The sequence below is a fragment of the Myotis brandtii genome, unplaced genomic scaffold, assembly GCF_000412655.1.
Source record: "Myotis brandtii unplaced genomic scaffold, ASM41265v1 scaffold398, whole genome shotgun sequence".
In the NCBI taxonomy this organism is placed as follows: domain Eukaryota; kingdom Metazoa; phylum Chordata; class Mammalia; order Chiroptera; family Vespertilionidae; genus Myotis; species Myotis brandtii.
In genome coordinates, this window is record NW_005365280.1 from 72,426 (window position 1) to 88,226 (window position 15,801).

A 15,801-nucleotide genomic window follows, 5' to 3' on the forward strand; every position below is an offset into this window, starting at 1 on the left:
CATTTGCGGGAAGTTTTAATTCATTAGTTTATTTTGAAGAAAAGTGCTGCTGAATACTTCAGGAAGCTTATGGTGAACATGCTCCAGCTCAAGATACTTGTGAACGCTGGCTTAAATGCTTTAAAAGTGATGATTTCGATGTGAAAGACAAAGAACGTCCAGGTCAACCGGAAAAATTTGAAGACTAACAATTACAAGTATTATAGGATGAAGATGCATGTCAAACTCAAAAACAACTTGCAGAAAGATTAAACGTTGCTCAGCAAACAATTTCCGATCGTTTACAAGCAATGGGAAAGATTTTAAGGGAAAGAAGTGGGTGCCACATCAGCTGAACGAAAGTCAATAAAATGTTGCTTCAACAGGACCAAAGAAAGTCTTGCATCTAATTGTGACTGGCGATGAAAAGTGGATTTATTTGGAGAATCCCAAACGCACTAAATCATGAGTTGATCCAGGTCAACCATCAACATCGACTGCAAGGCCAAATCGATTTGGAAAGAGGACAATGCTCTGCGTTTGGTGGGATCAGGAAGATGTGGTGTATTATGAGCTTCTAAAACCAGGTGAAACTGTTAATACTGATCACTACTGCCAACAAATAATCAATTTGAACTATGCTTTGATCGTGAAACAACCAGAATGTGCCAGAAGACATGGCAAAGTAATTTTGCTTCATGATGACGCACCATCACACACTTCAAAACCAGTTAAAGACATCTTAAAAGATCTTGCCTGGGAAGTATTAACCCACCCACCGTATTCATCAGATCTTGCTCCTTCAGATTACCACTTGTTCCAATCGATGGCACACGCACTTTCTGAGCAGCATTTCAAAACATACGAAGAAGTGGAAAATTGGGTCTCTGAATGGTTTGCCTCCACAAATTACTTGAAAGATGGGGGAAATGTGTAGCTAGTGATGGACATTACTTTTAATAAAGCACTTTTGATGTTTCTCTTGAAATTATTGTGTTTTCTTTGATTATAAAATCTGCATTATTAACCGATACACCTAGTATATATAAAAGCCCAGTGACCCGAACGGCAGAATGACTGGAATGACCGGTCACTATGACGGGCACTGCGGCAGCCAACCATCCTGATCTGGGCCCCGATTGGCCCCCTCCAACCACCTGCAGGCCCTCCCCCTTGCCAGCCCTCCCCCGCCCAGCTGGCCAACCTCCCAGGGTCCTTCTGGCCGGCCAGCTGGCTGGCCCCCCGATAGGCCTTGATCGCTGGCCAGGCCGAGGGACCCCACCTGTGCACGAATCATGCACCGGGCCTCTAGTATGCATATATTTTACTCTAGTGGTGTGGAAGGACATGAGGAGGGAAATCCAGGATTGAGACCAAATATGAGGGTTTTAGACCAGTGATAGGAATCGCACAGGGATTGTGTTAAAGGGGATCTTCTCATTCAGCAGTCAGAGGTGGGGCCTGAGATTCTGCATTTCTCTCAGTCTCTCTGGGGATCTTCCTGTATCAAGCAAGGGTTTAGGACTAATTTTATTCTTGTGGGTAGTTCGTGCAGTGGTTCTCTTCCTCTTCTCATGTCTTTGTTCTAACATGAGTAGCTTCGTTACCAAAGATCTCCTCTACCAAAAAATTTCTGAACTACCAGAGACTGAAGATCATGGTAGTCATTCTCCCACAATTGAATGATGTTTAAAAACAGTGATGGGCCCTAGCCGGTTTGGCTCAGTGGACAGAGCGTTGGCCTTTGGACCAAAGCAGCGGTCACCAACCTTTCAGACCTCAGGGACCACCAGTTGGCGATCGCTGGACCAAAGGGTCCCGGTTTCGATTCCAGTCAAGGGCACGTACCTTGGTTGCTGGCTCCTCCCCGGCCTGGTCTCTGGTCGGGGCTCATGCAGGAGGCAACCAATTGATGTTTCTCTCTGTCTTTCCCTCTCTCTTCCACTCTTCCTAAAAGTCAATGAAAAAACATCCTTGGGTGAGGATTAACAACAAAAAAAAGTTAAAAAATAAAATAAAAACAGTGATGGGAAGCAATGTTCGTGACCTGTTAATCTTGCTGTGGCTAACGGGTTCCATTCCAGTGCTACAGCAGTCCCGGTGAACCGTGATTGACTGACTGACTGGTGGCTCTCAGTTTCAGGTCTTGGAGACAAGCATGGGGCGGGGGAGGAGGGCTGAATAACACAACAGCCATGATGGGGTTGTAAAACCTAAGCAGTGCTTGAAGAAACCTCTTTTGGCCCAGTGTCTTGAATGCTCCTCTCTGAGGACCATTCACTTCTTATTCTGGAAGGAAGCCTGGTGTTGTTTCCTTACAGACAACTAGTTATAATGCACTGTCTGTATAGTGTTATACATTTCCTCAAACTCTGTCATGTCTCATTTGGTAAACACAGAGCAGTCACAGGAATTTCTGTGTAGAGTCCTTGCTGTCTTGCTGGTTTCTATCCAGAACTCATGTTGAAATGATGAGTTTATGCTTATATGTCTTTTAAAAAAAGGAAAATTCTCTATTGGAGTACTTTGATCAAAAACATACCTAAAAATAAATGTTTTATGTACAGTATTTTACCTATTCAGGTCTAACCACAACCCTGTGATGTGGGCATTTTTTCCCAATTGCAGTTGAGGAAACAAGGCTATTCAAATCTCCCCCCTCAGCTGAGATTTGAATCCTAATCCTGTTTCACTTTGAAGGTTTGTGCTGTCTTCCCCATCTTGGCAGGAGTACTGCCTCCAGGTTCTGCAGCCAGATCCCTGGGCTTCAATTATGATTCTTGTCATTTACTTGATCTCCTAATTTACTTAATCTCTCCGTGTCTCAGTTTCCTTATCTGTTAAATGGGGGGCCTAAGTTTAGTATCTGTGCCAAATAATTTGGAATGTCTGGCACTTCCTGTGCATTTGATTTCTATTGCGATTTTATTGCTACATGTCACTGAATTTATAAACCCAGCCCCCCCTTGGTCCCACCTCCTACTAATGTTTTGAAAAATTATTCTCCCAAGTGTTAAACAGTATCTTAATGATTTTTCTCTCAGGTTAAAAGGTGTGATAGGTTAAGAGATTGCATTTATGTGTTGTTATCAGCATACAAAATAAAACCTATTAAGTGGCTATTTATGGAGAAGGAAGTTGGACTATTCAGATTCGGTGCTTACTGGATTTTGTGGGTTTTTATTTTTTACTTGCTCAGTTTCCGGGGGTGGAGGTGGGGAGGACCCTGCCTAGAAACATTGAAACTTCCTCATATTAAGAGTAACTGCATGTCCTAGTCTTCCCCACACTGCTGTGCACTGATGTCTTGAGACTATTTTAAAAAATATTTTTTATTTGCTAACAATAATGAATACACATAGTGGGTTCTCTCTAAACATATATTGAGTTGAATAGCCAAATGATTAAAGATTTATAAATGGGATGGATGAGTGTTTATAATCTCCTTCTGCACATGCTCCCACTGTGCCTCCTCTGGGACAATACAAGCCCTTACTTATAAAAGTAAAGAAGTGATCTTCAAATAATGATTGTGTTCTTTGCAAAGTTGTTTCTAAGGGCATTTTTTTTTGAAGCATGATATTTAGAAATTAATAGGATCCTGCATTCCTAAAGATCAATCTCATTTTGTGGGGAGACTCACTGAAGAACCTATTGGTTTCATTTTTTTCCCCCTTCTGTATTTCTCCAAGTTTTTCTGTTCTTTTTCCTTTCCCAGTTTTTAAAAATAAGGTTTTTGGACATTATGAAATATTATTCTTTGCATTTTATGAGACTTTTGGGGATAGCCATAATGTTTTTGTGTGCTTCTGTGGAGGTGTAAGAAGAACCCAGTGGATTTTTGCCTATTAACTAGAAAATTAAGTGATTCTTATTTTCACAGAAAAGCTAAAGGTTTCTGTGTATTATCTAGTATTTTGTTCTGAAGAAACATGTTCTATTTGTAAGACAGGACGTGTGTGGGGAAAGGGCAGTTCAGCAAGCATTGTCGGGTTCTCAGATCCAAATTAATTCAGATAATTTTTTTTTTTTAAATATATTTTATTGATTTTTTACAGAGAGGAAGGGAGAGAGATAGAGAGTTAGAAACATCGATGAGAGAGAAACATCGACCAGCTGCCTCCTGCACATCCCCCACTGGGGATGTGCCCGCAACCAAGGTACATGCCCTTGACCGGAATCGAACCTGGGACCTTTCAGTCCGCAGGCCGACGCTCTATCCACTGAGCCAAACCGGTTTCGGCTAATTCAGATAATTTAACACAACCTTAGTAACTGATGTCTCCAGAGTGCTTTATTATATATCAGCCCAGGAGATGAGAGGGAGGTTTTAGAACTTGAATTTTTATGTATAAAAGGGTGATTTAGAAGACCAGAGCCAGCAATTCGGTTGGCTGACTTTTGCATCTGGGTTTTTCTCTTAGTGCTGCTGCTTGGCTTCTTTAGTCTTTCCTGCATCTAAGAAGGAGATTTTAGAGGTTTCCACTTCTCCTTTCCTGTTATTTTCCACTCTCCCACCTATCACATCAGTGGGACCCTTAAAAAGCTATTGGGGGAAAAAAAGCTATTGAGAATCTGATGGTCTAAAGCTCCACCTGCAGTTAGAAGCTGGATGGCCTTCTGGAATGTTCTTTCCACAGAGGCTGGTAGGAGTGTCCTGGCTGAAGGAGGTTAGGCCTTTATTGTTTTGCTATTTCTAGAGAGGCCACTGCACTTCAAGAGGTTTTTCAGGCTTCCCATTTTGTGTGTTAGAATTAAAAATGGGTTTTGCTGGGATACCTGAGTTTCTTCTGACTTGAGGTCACATCCATGGGTGTCAGAAGAGAGAGAGGCAAGAGGTGTGCAGGAAGCAGAAAGAGCTGTCCTATCTGCCTGTGAAGTGTCTATGTTCCCAGGATCCGGGATTGGAAAGCACAATACAGGGGGCAACAGAAAGACTGGCCTTTGGGGTCAGAGGCAAAGACAAGAGCAAGCTGAAAAAATACCCTGACCTAGAATATGGTTATATAGATAGGCCTTTGGGTCTTTGGGGTTTTTTGTTTGTTTGTTTTTTTTTTAAAGGCTGTGTGCTGTGCACAGCTGATTTGGAAAATTTCCTACATACACAGCTTCTTCATTAAATACTGATACCGGTTAATTCAGAATCGCTTGTAATTGGAAGCAGCTGCTGTTTCCCAGTTGACTAGGTGTTGGAGTCAGATGCTTTGAATTAGCTGGACTTAGATTATTCATATTTTAATTAAAGTCCGTTTTATCCCCCCAGTCTCTTGCCTCTCCAGTGACCAGGATTTTACAGTAATACATTTGAAATTACATGAGTATCCCAGTAGAAAGGCATAATGTAAGTTGAAGGACTTGCAGTTGATTATGGTCTTGTATTATTAAAGAGTGAATTTAACTGCTTTGCAATTTCCTTTTCTCACCCTCTGAACCTTGCTTCTGTAGTGAAGGAAAATTTCATTCCATTTAGAAAAGTTGAGACTTTTGTCCCCTTTCCTCCTCTTGGGACACAGGCATATTAGCTTAATTGCTTGTGTCACTACTACAGGGAAGGTGCTGCATGAAGTGGGACACACACTTTTCTGCTACTTTTCGTCTAATGGGGTTTACAAATTAAGCTGTGAATAGTGGGGCTTTGGGGCAATGGGATATTTTCTTAGAAGAAAAAAAGGTTAACAAGTGCTATGGTGAGGCTGTTTATTGCTACTGTGTGGAAACAGAATGTTTAAGCAGCTTGTAGGAAAAAAAATGCCTTAATTTTCTGAAGAAAAGTTAGAGGGAAATTTGCCTTGCATTTCTTTCTCTATGAAGCTAATGAGGAAGAGAGGCTATGCTGGAAGGAGTTGAACGGATGTTTCCTTCTTTCCTTTCCAATTTAAGGTACCTAACTTGACAAAAGTTTGACTTGATAAATGTCCTACTTAATTTAATTTTGTGTTAGTCCCTCTCCTCCCCCTGAGTGTCCAGTTTTGGCTGACTTGCAGAAAAACCAGAACAGTGCAGAGCCATCAGATTTTGTACACCTGTTATAATGCTTAAGCATTCTACGTGGCCTGGTAAATTTAACAGGGTGTAGGAGACATGATCTTTGTCAAAAAAGGAGTGTAAGGTGTCCCTGGAGAGACAGAGCATATATCTGTCAGTGCATTTAGGGAATTATGTAAATCACTGTCAGTGTGTCCTGAATGATTTGGCATTGTTATGTACTCAGCACTGGGACAGCCGAGGGAGAAGGAAGGAGTTCTAGGGTTGGTCGGCTGTGTGGAGGTAGAATTTTACCATTAGCAACCATCAGTTTGTTCTCTGTATCTGCGTCTGTTTTTGTTTTGCTTGCTTGTTTGTTTTGTTTATTTTAGATCCCACATACAAGTGAAATCATATGAATTATCACTTGGTCCATTACCCTCTATGTTGTCAGAAATCAAGTGTATTACCGTTATCTCCTTTCTTGCTAATGTATAAAAGCCTTTACAAACACTACTTTATTAAAATTCTGCTGTCATTCCTTTGGCTCTCCCAGTACAGTGGTACTTACATTATATCGTTATTAATTTGCACTTGTGTTGATTGGTCATTATTGGTGTTGCACTGCCCTCTAACCTCCCAGCTGTTGTCATAGTTACCTTTTTTTTTTAAAGTTACTTTTCTGCTCAACTCTTTCATAGCCCTCTATTGCTTATGGTATAAAAGCTAAACTTTAAGCATTACTAAAACCCTTTTTTAGATCATAGCCCTCTATTGCTTATGGTATAAAAGCTAAACTTTAAGCATTACTAAAACCCTTTTTTAGATCAATCTTACCCCAGTCTCCCCTTTTGCATCAAACATTCCTGTTAATTTTCTCTGTCTCTTTTCTTTCAAGGTCATGGTCCTTTAAGGCTGTGGTTATATTGCCCATTTCCTTCTTCCATTTCACCAATGGTTGAACTGCTGGGCCCCCTACCACAAAGGTTCCACTTCAGTGAACACTCTGTTCTCCCACCATGCATGGCTAGTGAGCATCTATTGTGTGCTGGGCACTGGGCCTTGTCCTGGGAGACCAGCATGGGTGTCAAGGCACTGTGTTGTGTTGATAGGCAAATACCTGCATGGCTTATCCTTGGGTCTCTGGTACTTGACAGTCAGGCAGAAAATGTTATCCTGATTTCCATAGAAACCCATATTAACCCTAGGTTCATCCAGATGAATTTGATTAAATCCCTTTCCCCAATTTCTTATATTGTGCAAAAGTTCACTAGAGAAGGTGAAGGGACAGTATGATGAACACCTGGGCACACATCACCTAGAGCAGGGGTCCTCAAACTACGGCCCGCGGGCCACATGCAAATACAAATATTGTATTTGTTCCCGTTTTGTTTTTTTTACTTCAAAATAAGGTATGTACAGTGTGCATGGGAATTTGTTCATAGTTTTTTTTAAAACTATAGTCCGGCCCTCCAACGGTCTGAGGGACAGTGAACTGGCCCCCTGTTTAAAAAGTTTGAGGACCCCTGACCTAGAGTCTAGAGAACCTAGGTTAACATCATGTTGTGTGTGTGCATTATCCAGTGTCTACTTTCTTCCTCCCAGATCGATGGCTTTGGAAAGTTTGTCTTGGTTATCCATTGTAAAAGGATAAAAATAAACATGCTCCTTCTCCTATTGTAGCATTTCAGTAGTAATAAAAAAATAACTTCAGTGGTTTTGGTTATTTTCTGCCAAAGTAAATGTTGGCTCTCTTTCAGCTGTAGTAATATAGCTTCTCTCAATTTGTTCAAGTTAAACTAAAGCAGGGCCAAGTTGAGAAATTAGTTTCTTGTTTTTTTCCCCCTTTCAATTTAGGAAAAAAATTAGATTTTGGATACTCTTGTTCCTATAATCCTCCTGGTTTTCTCCTCCTGAATTAAAAAAAGATCATGAATTAGCTGTCAGTGGAAGAGACAAAGATTCGATTGTGCGGTATTTATAGAAGGTGGTTGTGATAATCTTCAAGTAGGGTGTTTGAACCTCTATTGAGGGTAGTTAATTCAGCAGTTTCTTCTGAACAATAAATGCTAAGTACAGGGCTATAACCCTTTGGTTTTAACATGTGAGTTTTGCTCTTCTGCATTACCTGTGTATTACCTGGAAATCCAAGCGATATCAAATCATGCCACCATATATAAGTGATAACTCAGTATTATTATTATGTACTACCTGGCATTTGGAAGACTGATTTGGGGGTATATTAGAGAGTTTTAAGGGTGTCAGTGTTTGATTTTTGTCATTGTGGGAGAGCTGAATGTGCTATGCATTTGGGAGGTGGCTTCCAGTCAATCTCTACAAAGACTTGGAGGGCACACACGGGCTTACAAAATGCCAGGTGGCCTGCAGAGCCATTTGGGTTTGCCCCAGATTGTGTGTCACTTCATTTTGATTTACATGGTACCAGTAAGAAATAATTTTGTGTCCGAAAGAAAAAATAATGCGAATATATACTGGTATATAAAATTCAAATTCAAGATCAAATTCTGATGTTTTCAGAGCAAAATATGCAGTCCCACCCACTTTGTCCCATTCAATCTACTTTCTGTGTATTTACATTCATATTTATGGAGATAAATATATAGGGTTTTCTTTTTTGTCTTGTTTATATAAATGGAACGATGGGGTCACGTGTGATTTGGCCTTTTCTCACTTAACTATGTCCTGAAGCTCTTCCCATGCTGTTCTTTTTCATGCTGCTTGGCATCCGGCAGCTGCAGTGTGCTATAGTGTATTTAACTACTTCCTTAGGATTCGCTTCCTAGAAGAGTGCCTGGCATTGTGGAGGCAGTCAGTAGACATTTAGGTTGTTTCCACTGTTTAGTTTACTTAAAAATAGATTTGTTTTCGTACAACTTTCACACATGTGGGCATATTGGCATAGGATTGAATTGGAAGTAATGAGTTCAAGGGTACATGCTCAGCTTTTATAGTAGGAAGGGATTTTTTTTTCTTCCTAAAAGGTTTAATCAATTTACCACCCCCAACAGTGTATGAAAGTGTTTATTTCCCTTCCTTCTTGCCAACACTTGGTATTATAAAGCGTCTTTAGTTATTTTATTTTTTTGTTAATCCTCACCTGAGGATATTTTTCCATTGGTTTTTAGAGAGTGGAAAGGGGCGGGGAGAGAGAGGGGGGAACATCCATGGAATTGAACCTGATTTGCATTTCTTTGTATTGAACATTTTTCATTAGTCTATTGGCCATCCATGTTATTTTTGTTCATAACCTTTGCCTATTGTTATATTGATTTGTTTGTCTTTTTCCTACTGCTCTTTGTCAGAGATCTATGTTCTGGACATTAATTCAACAAATTGCAAATATTTTCTCTTAGTCTGTCCTTTATCCTTTAATTGTGTTTATAGTGTCTTTTCTTATAGAAGTTCCTTATAGAAGTTTTAAATTTTTTTTTGTATTTCAATTTTATTTTCCTTTGTGGGTTTTGGGTCTTGCTGAAGTATGCTTTCCTGATCTCAAGAATGTGAAAATATTCTCTAAGAAATTCTCTTTATTATTTCTCATCTAGTTAAATTCCACCCTCCAATTTCTTAATTCTCTCTACATTCTTCACGTTAGCCACTAAAATGGTATGAAACCTCAGCTCTCTGGAATCATCTAGTAATGACTTCTGACAAACATTTTATGGATACCTTAGGGTTTATCTCGATCTACCTACCAAAATAGGAGTTAAAGGGGTCAACAGCTATTGCACTGTTGTTACATACATCAAAGGTAGAAAATGGATGAAACTAACAGATAAAACTAGGATAAAATAGCTTTCATTGTGGTCAGATTTGCATTGGTAAGAGTCACTTTGAGGACTGGCTCTGAGCTTTTTGCCTAGATTGAATTCAATGTAGCTTGCCTTTTATCTGTTGTTCATATTTACCATCCATCAGATTTCTTTTAAGGGATAGAACTGTTTTAAAAGCATTTTATTTTAGACTCCCCTCTTCCTGAGTCTTGTTGTCACTTGCTACTTACTGTTACTCTGAATGTGTTCTTAAGTATATTTTCATCATGCAATTAATTATGAGAAACCAGTTAACTAGGCTATTACTGTATAAAGTAAAGCTAAAAAGTCCCTGATTATGGGACTGGGCCTCTGGGATAAAGTGTCATTACTTTTGTGTATGAACTTTGAAATTACTTTTGATTCCTCAGAGACCTTTTGTTTATTTTCTACTTTTCTAACATATTCCCTAATAAGTGAGGCTATAAGATAACTGAATTCTAGAAAAGAAGGCAGTGTCCTGTGTTTATAAACTTTTGCCTCCATAAAATTCATATTGCAGTAAGACAATTTGGAAAGTCTTTGGATTCTCTTATAAAGGAATTTTTGCTGTAAAACATGCATTATGTATCACACTTGTTTATTAAAACGCACTGTAATGAAAGAACAGCAGATTTATGCTGGTTTACTCGGCAACCTGCAACTTCAGAAGTATAACTAGGATTATTGGTTATACTAAGTTTGGAGTTTCTCTTTTTAGTATAGTGTTTATATTCAAATTACTGTTTTCTAAAAGTGCTGGTCTCTAGCATAATGGCCCACCAGAACCACAACTGACACTGGGACTCATTAGCCTGCCAGTTCATTTCCCTGAACCTATCTCATCTTCGATGCTTGCCCCTTTGTCCTTTGCCCATTTCCTAGATGGCAGTGAAAGGAATCTCTTACCACCTTAAAACCCTCCGGGGGCCTCCCATTGTCCTTAGCATCCGTTGGGCATTCTGGCCTGATTTTTGCAGCCTGGCCCTGGTGGCTCAGTGGTTGAGCGTAGACCTATGAATCAGGAGGTCATGGTTTGATTCCTGGTCGGGGCATATGTCCAGGTTGCAGGCTCCGTCCTGGATTGTGCAGGAGGCAGCTGATCAATGATTCTCTTTCATCATTGATGTTTCTATCTCTCTCTACCTCTTCTTTCCTCTCTGAAATCAATAAAGATATTAAAAAAAAGAACATTGCAGACCAGGCCAGGCCTGGTGGCTTAGCTGGTTTAGGCATTGTCCCATACCCCAGAGGTTGTGGGTTTGATTGCCAGTCAGGGTACATGCCTAGGTTTTGTGTTCCATCCCCAGTCCAAGTGCATATGGAAGGCAACCGTTAGATGTTTCTCATTCTTGCTCCCACTCCCTCTCCCCCTCCTCCTCCCTCTCTCTCTCTCTCTTTCTCTCTCTCTCTCTCCTCTCGCTATGTCTCTCTCTCCCCTCTCTCTCTTTCTCTCTTTCTTTCCTCTCTCTCTCTCTCTCTCACACACACACACACAACCTCCTTCCTCTCCCTCTCCCTCTCCCTTTCCCTTTATCTCTCTCTAAAATCAATAAGCATGTCCTCCAGTGAGGATTAAAAAAATAAAAGAACATTGCAGGCCCAGGGGAGAAGAGGAGTAAAAGCACAGGGCTTAGAGCAGCACGTGTCTATCTGTGTGTGTGTGTGTGTGTGTGTGTGTGTGTGTGTGTTTGTGCGCGAGTTAGTACAGTTGCTGGAGTAGAGATCAATGCAGGGCATGGAAGGAGGTGAGGTCAGAAAGATAGAACTTACTCCTGTCAGTAATCAAGAGTCAGTGAATCATAAACTTAAAGATGTTTAAGCTGGGGTAGTGGTGAACTGGGGGGTGGTGGTGGTGGCTTCATTGTCACTGTTAGGGCCTCAACCTGATTTTTCCTAACTGGAGAATTGACTCAGGGGGAGGGAGTGTCATCTGGGATACGTCTGGGAGCTTGGGACAAAGGGAGGATCCTGGAGCAGAAGTTGTTTTAAGGGAGAATGTAATGAACTTAGAGCCCTTTCTTTATGCTGGATCAACACAATTTCTTGGAAGAAGAAACCTAAAATTGCTTCAACTATTTAGGTAACTGGAAAACACCATAACAGATAACTAGAACTTGCCTAGCATGGTCTTTTGTGAATTTTCCGGATATAGAACCATCCCTTTGTCTTATGCAGACTTTTGGTATGACCAGATGTGCGATTTCTAATTGTAATAAAGTTTATTTTATACAAAAAGTAAGATTTTCAGAAATGAGAAGAATTAGCACTTTTAATTGAAAGTGCGTGCGCACGTGCTTGCGCGCACACACGCACACACACAACTTTTTATTTAATTATTTTACTCTGGCCCTTAAATGAAGATTGTGTGATCTAACTAAGTAAACTGACTGGCTGCCCAGCCAGTGTGGCTCGGTGGTTGAGTATTGTCATATGAACCAGGAGGTCATGAAGGCAGCGAGCGGATCAGTGATTCTTTCTCATCATTAATGTTTCTATCTCTCTCTTCCTCTCTGAAATCAATAAAAAAATATTTTTAAACTGACTGACTGTAGGATTCCAGAGACAGGCATGCAGTTTGCCATTCTCAGCTTGTGTAGTTGAACGCTAACTATTTGGTGTACCTGCTTTGTGGTGTAATGAAAATAAAGTTGGTATTGCTGCAAGTCTTGGTTGTGAGGAGTTTGCCCTATGATGACAAATAGTTTAATAGTTTCATCACTGAATAACTCCTTGGCTGTTTAGGGTTTTATATTTAAAATATATTTTATGTCTTATAAAAACACAAAAGAGGGACCACTTCTGCCAGACTGGTGGACCTCTGTTGGAGGGAATGTAAATTGGTGCAACCATTATGGAAAAACAGTACGGGGTTTCTCAAAAAATTAAAAACTCCCATACGATCCAGTTATTCCAGTTTGGGGTATTTATTTAAAGTAAATGAACAAACTAATTTTAAAAGATATCTGCAACTTCATGTTTATTGAAGCATCATTTAATACACACACACACACACACACACACACTAGTATACATATATATATTTATTGATTTTACAGAGAGGAAGGGAGAGGGACACAGAGAGAGAAACATGGATGAGAGAGAAATACTAGGGATCAAGCCCGTAACCCTGGCATGTACCCTGAACAGGAATCGAACTGTGACCTCCTGGTTCATGGGTTGATGCTTAACCATTGAGACACATCAGCCGGCCTATTGAAGCACTATTTACCATAGCCAAGAAATGAAAACCTAAAGGTCCATTGACTGATGAATAGATAAAGAAGATGTGGTGTACATACAATGGCATATTATTCAGCCATATATAGAATGAACTCTTCCCATTTGTGACAACACGGATGGCACTTGAGGACATTGTGCTGAAGGAAATAAGTCAGACAGACAAATACTGTATGATCTCTCATATATGTGGAATCTTTTGTATGACAAAAAACACAAACCCAGCTTATAGATACAGAGAACAAACTAAGAGTTGAGTGGTAAGAGGTATAAGTGGATGAACTTTTGCGTGTGTGTGTGTGTGTGTTTTTGTTTTGTTAAAAAATTAAAAATAAGAGACCTGACGTGGATAAAACTTCCTAACAATTTGGACAAATAATTAGGAGATACAAGGATGAGTGCACAAATCTCTTTACCCTGGGCTCCAAACAAACAACCCACAAGCAAAAGAGGAATCACTTCTGCGAGATCTGTGGTTTTTGCGTCTTTTGAGAGACTAGAACTTCATGTAGAAAGGTGTTTTTCATTCAGTCTCCTTCATTTTCTGATCTTGCTTCTTTTCAGTCAAAAAGTTTTCTTCTGTCCCTTTTAAGTAATTTAAGAATAACAATATCTTTGTCAGTAGCAATTTTGTAAGTGGCTTTGTCAGTAACATATTTATTAGTTTGAAGTAAATGGTATTTTTTTATTATTCTTGGCATAAATTACTGCCGTTTGGGCATTTGTGTAGTGTACATTCTAATGGTATCATTTTTGGAGTATTGTATTTGAGCTTGCAGATTTTTCCAGAGAAGACAGCAGCAAATCTTTTTTCTTTAAATTTTTATTATTTTTTAATCAGAGAGAAAGGGAGAGGGAGAGAGAGATAGAAACATCAATGATGAGAGAATCATTGATCGGCTGCCTCCTGCATGACCCCCAATGGGGATTGAGCCTGCAACCTGGGCCTGTGCCCTTGACCGGAATCGAACCTGGGACCTTTCAGTCCATAGGCCAATGCTCTATCCACTGAGCCAAACTGGCTAGGGCAGCAGCACATCTTTATAAAGCAGCGATACTTCAATATCCTCTCATATTTCTCAGCATTCCTGGTGACTTTCCCCCCACCTCTCTTCTTTATACATTTTTTCTTAGTTTTTGTGGTATGCTTTAAAGCTTATCTTTAAATGAAATGTTACAAAAATAGCACAAAGAATTTTTTTGATTTTTACCATTTTATCATATCCCTCTCCCTCCACATACTTATGAAATTCTGAACCATTAAAGGTAAGTTACAGACATAGTTGTCCCTTATTCCCAAATACTTCAGTATATATTTTCTAAAAGTAAGAATGTTTTCTTTAAAAACAAACAAACCACAGTACAGCTCTGCCCGGTGTTTCTCAGTGGTTAGAGTGTCGGCCTGCCCACCAAAGGGTGGAGGGTTCCATTCCTGGCCCTGGTTGGGAAGGCAGAAGACAACCAGTTGATGTGTCTCTCTCACATTGATCTCCCTCCCTCCCTCCCTAAAAATCAATGGAAAAAATATCCTCGGGTGAGGATTAACAAAAAAGAAAAACAAGAAAACCACAGTACAGTTAACAGTGAGAATATTAATACCAGGACCCCTTTAAGCTGTCTCTGGTATCTCTGTAACTGTCCTCATCATTCCTTGACTGCTTCCTGTGTTTCTGACACCTCAACGTGTGCCAGGCTCATCTTGTACTTTCCTAGCCCCTTAGGTATCTTGACCATTTTACGGTTTTTCAGGTATTGTAAATGGTTTTCTTTTTTTAAATTAAAGTTCATTTTCCTTTTGGCTTACACTGCAGTATTCATAGCACCTCAGGCGTGGTTTTTGTTCAAGTCGTGGCTACCTGCTTACATCCTATGACCATGAATTCCTCAACTAAATTAAACTAAGGCATCTTCATAGGTGGTGTTTTTATGTATTTATTTTTTTTCAGCTGTCATCCACCTACTATTTATCTGCTTAGGCTTTAAGTCACACCCTTTCCCAGAATCTCCTCTCCATGAGCACACAAGTCTGGTTAGGTTGGGGATATTTGGCCCCCAGTAACCCGGGTTGGTAGTTCGGTTCATTCTTTCTTTCCTCTTGACCATGGCTGTGGCAGAATCCTTTCCACACAGCACTCTACTGATCTTTAAGATTCGGCAGTGCAGGTGGAAAAACTCAAGTATTAGATTATTTAGTGAACCCTATATTTTCTCTATAAATGTTACATGTTACTGTTTTTTCCTTTTATAAAAAATAAATTTTATTGATTTTTTACAGAGACGAAGGGAGAGGGCTAGAGAGTCAGAAACATTGATGAGAAACATCGATTAGCTGCCTCCTGCACACCCCCCACCGGGGATGTTCCCCCACCCAAGGTACATGCCCTTGACCGGAATCGAACCTGGGACCCTTCAGTCCGCAGGCCGATGTTCTGTCCACTGAGCCAAACCGGTTAGGGCTGTTTTTTCCTTTTGAAGAGCTTATATGTAGTACAGAAAATTTAGAAAGTAGAAGACCAGAGAAATAAAAATTTTTATTGATTTTTAGAGAGAGAAAAAAGGAGAGGGAGAGAGAAACATCGATTGCCTGCATCCTACATGCCCCCTACCGGGGATCAAGCCCATACCAGGCATGTGCTCTGACCTCTTGGTACATGGGATGATGTTCAGCCCATGGAGCCACACTGTCCAGGACTGGGGAAATAGAATCTTTTTTTTTTTCCTCTTGCAGCTGTCTTTATTTATTTATTTATTTATTTATTTTGTTTTATTGCTTGAAGTATTACAAAGAGTATTACATATGTCTCCT

At 40.1% G+C, this 15,801-nt stretch overlaps 1 protein-coding gene and 1 long non-coding RNA gene across 7 annotated transcripts in view; both read left to right on the forward strand.

Moving 5' to 3' along the window:
- Positions 1-15,801, forward strand: part of LOC106727265 (protein Jumonji-like) — a 162,224-nt gene that overhangs the window by 26,866 nt on the left and 119,557 nt on the right. The window lies entirely within an intron of this gene.
- On the forward strand, positions 102-13,012 carry LOC106727267. The gene is made up of 3 exons (XR_001363438.1): positions 102-341; positions 3,932-3,934; positions 12,998-13,012. It is a non-coding gene; the product is annotated as an uncharacterized LOC106727267 (long non-coding RNA).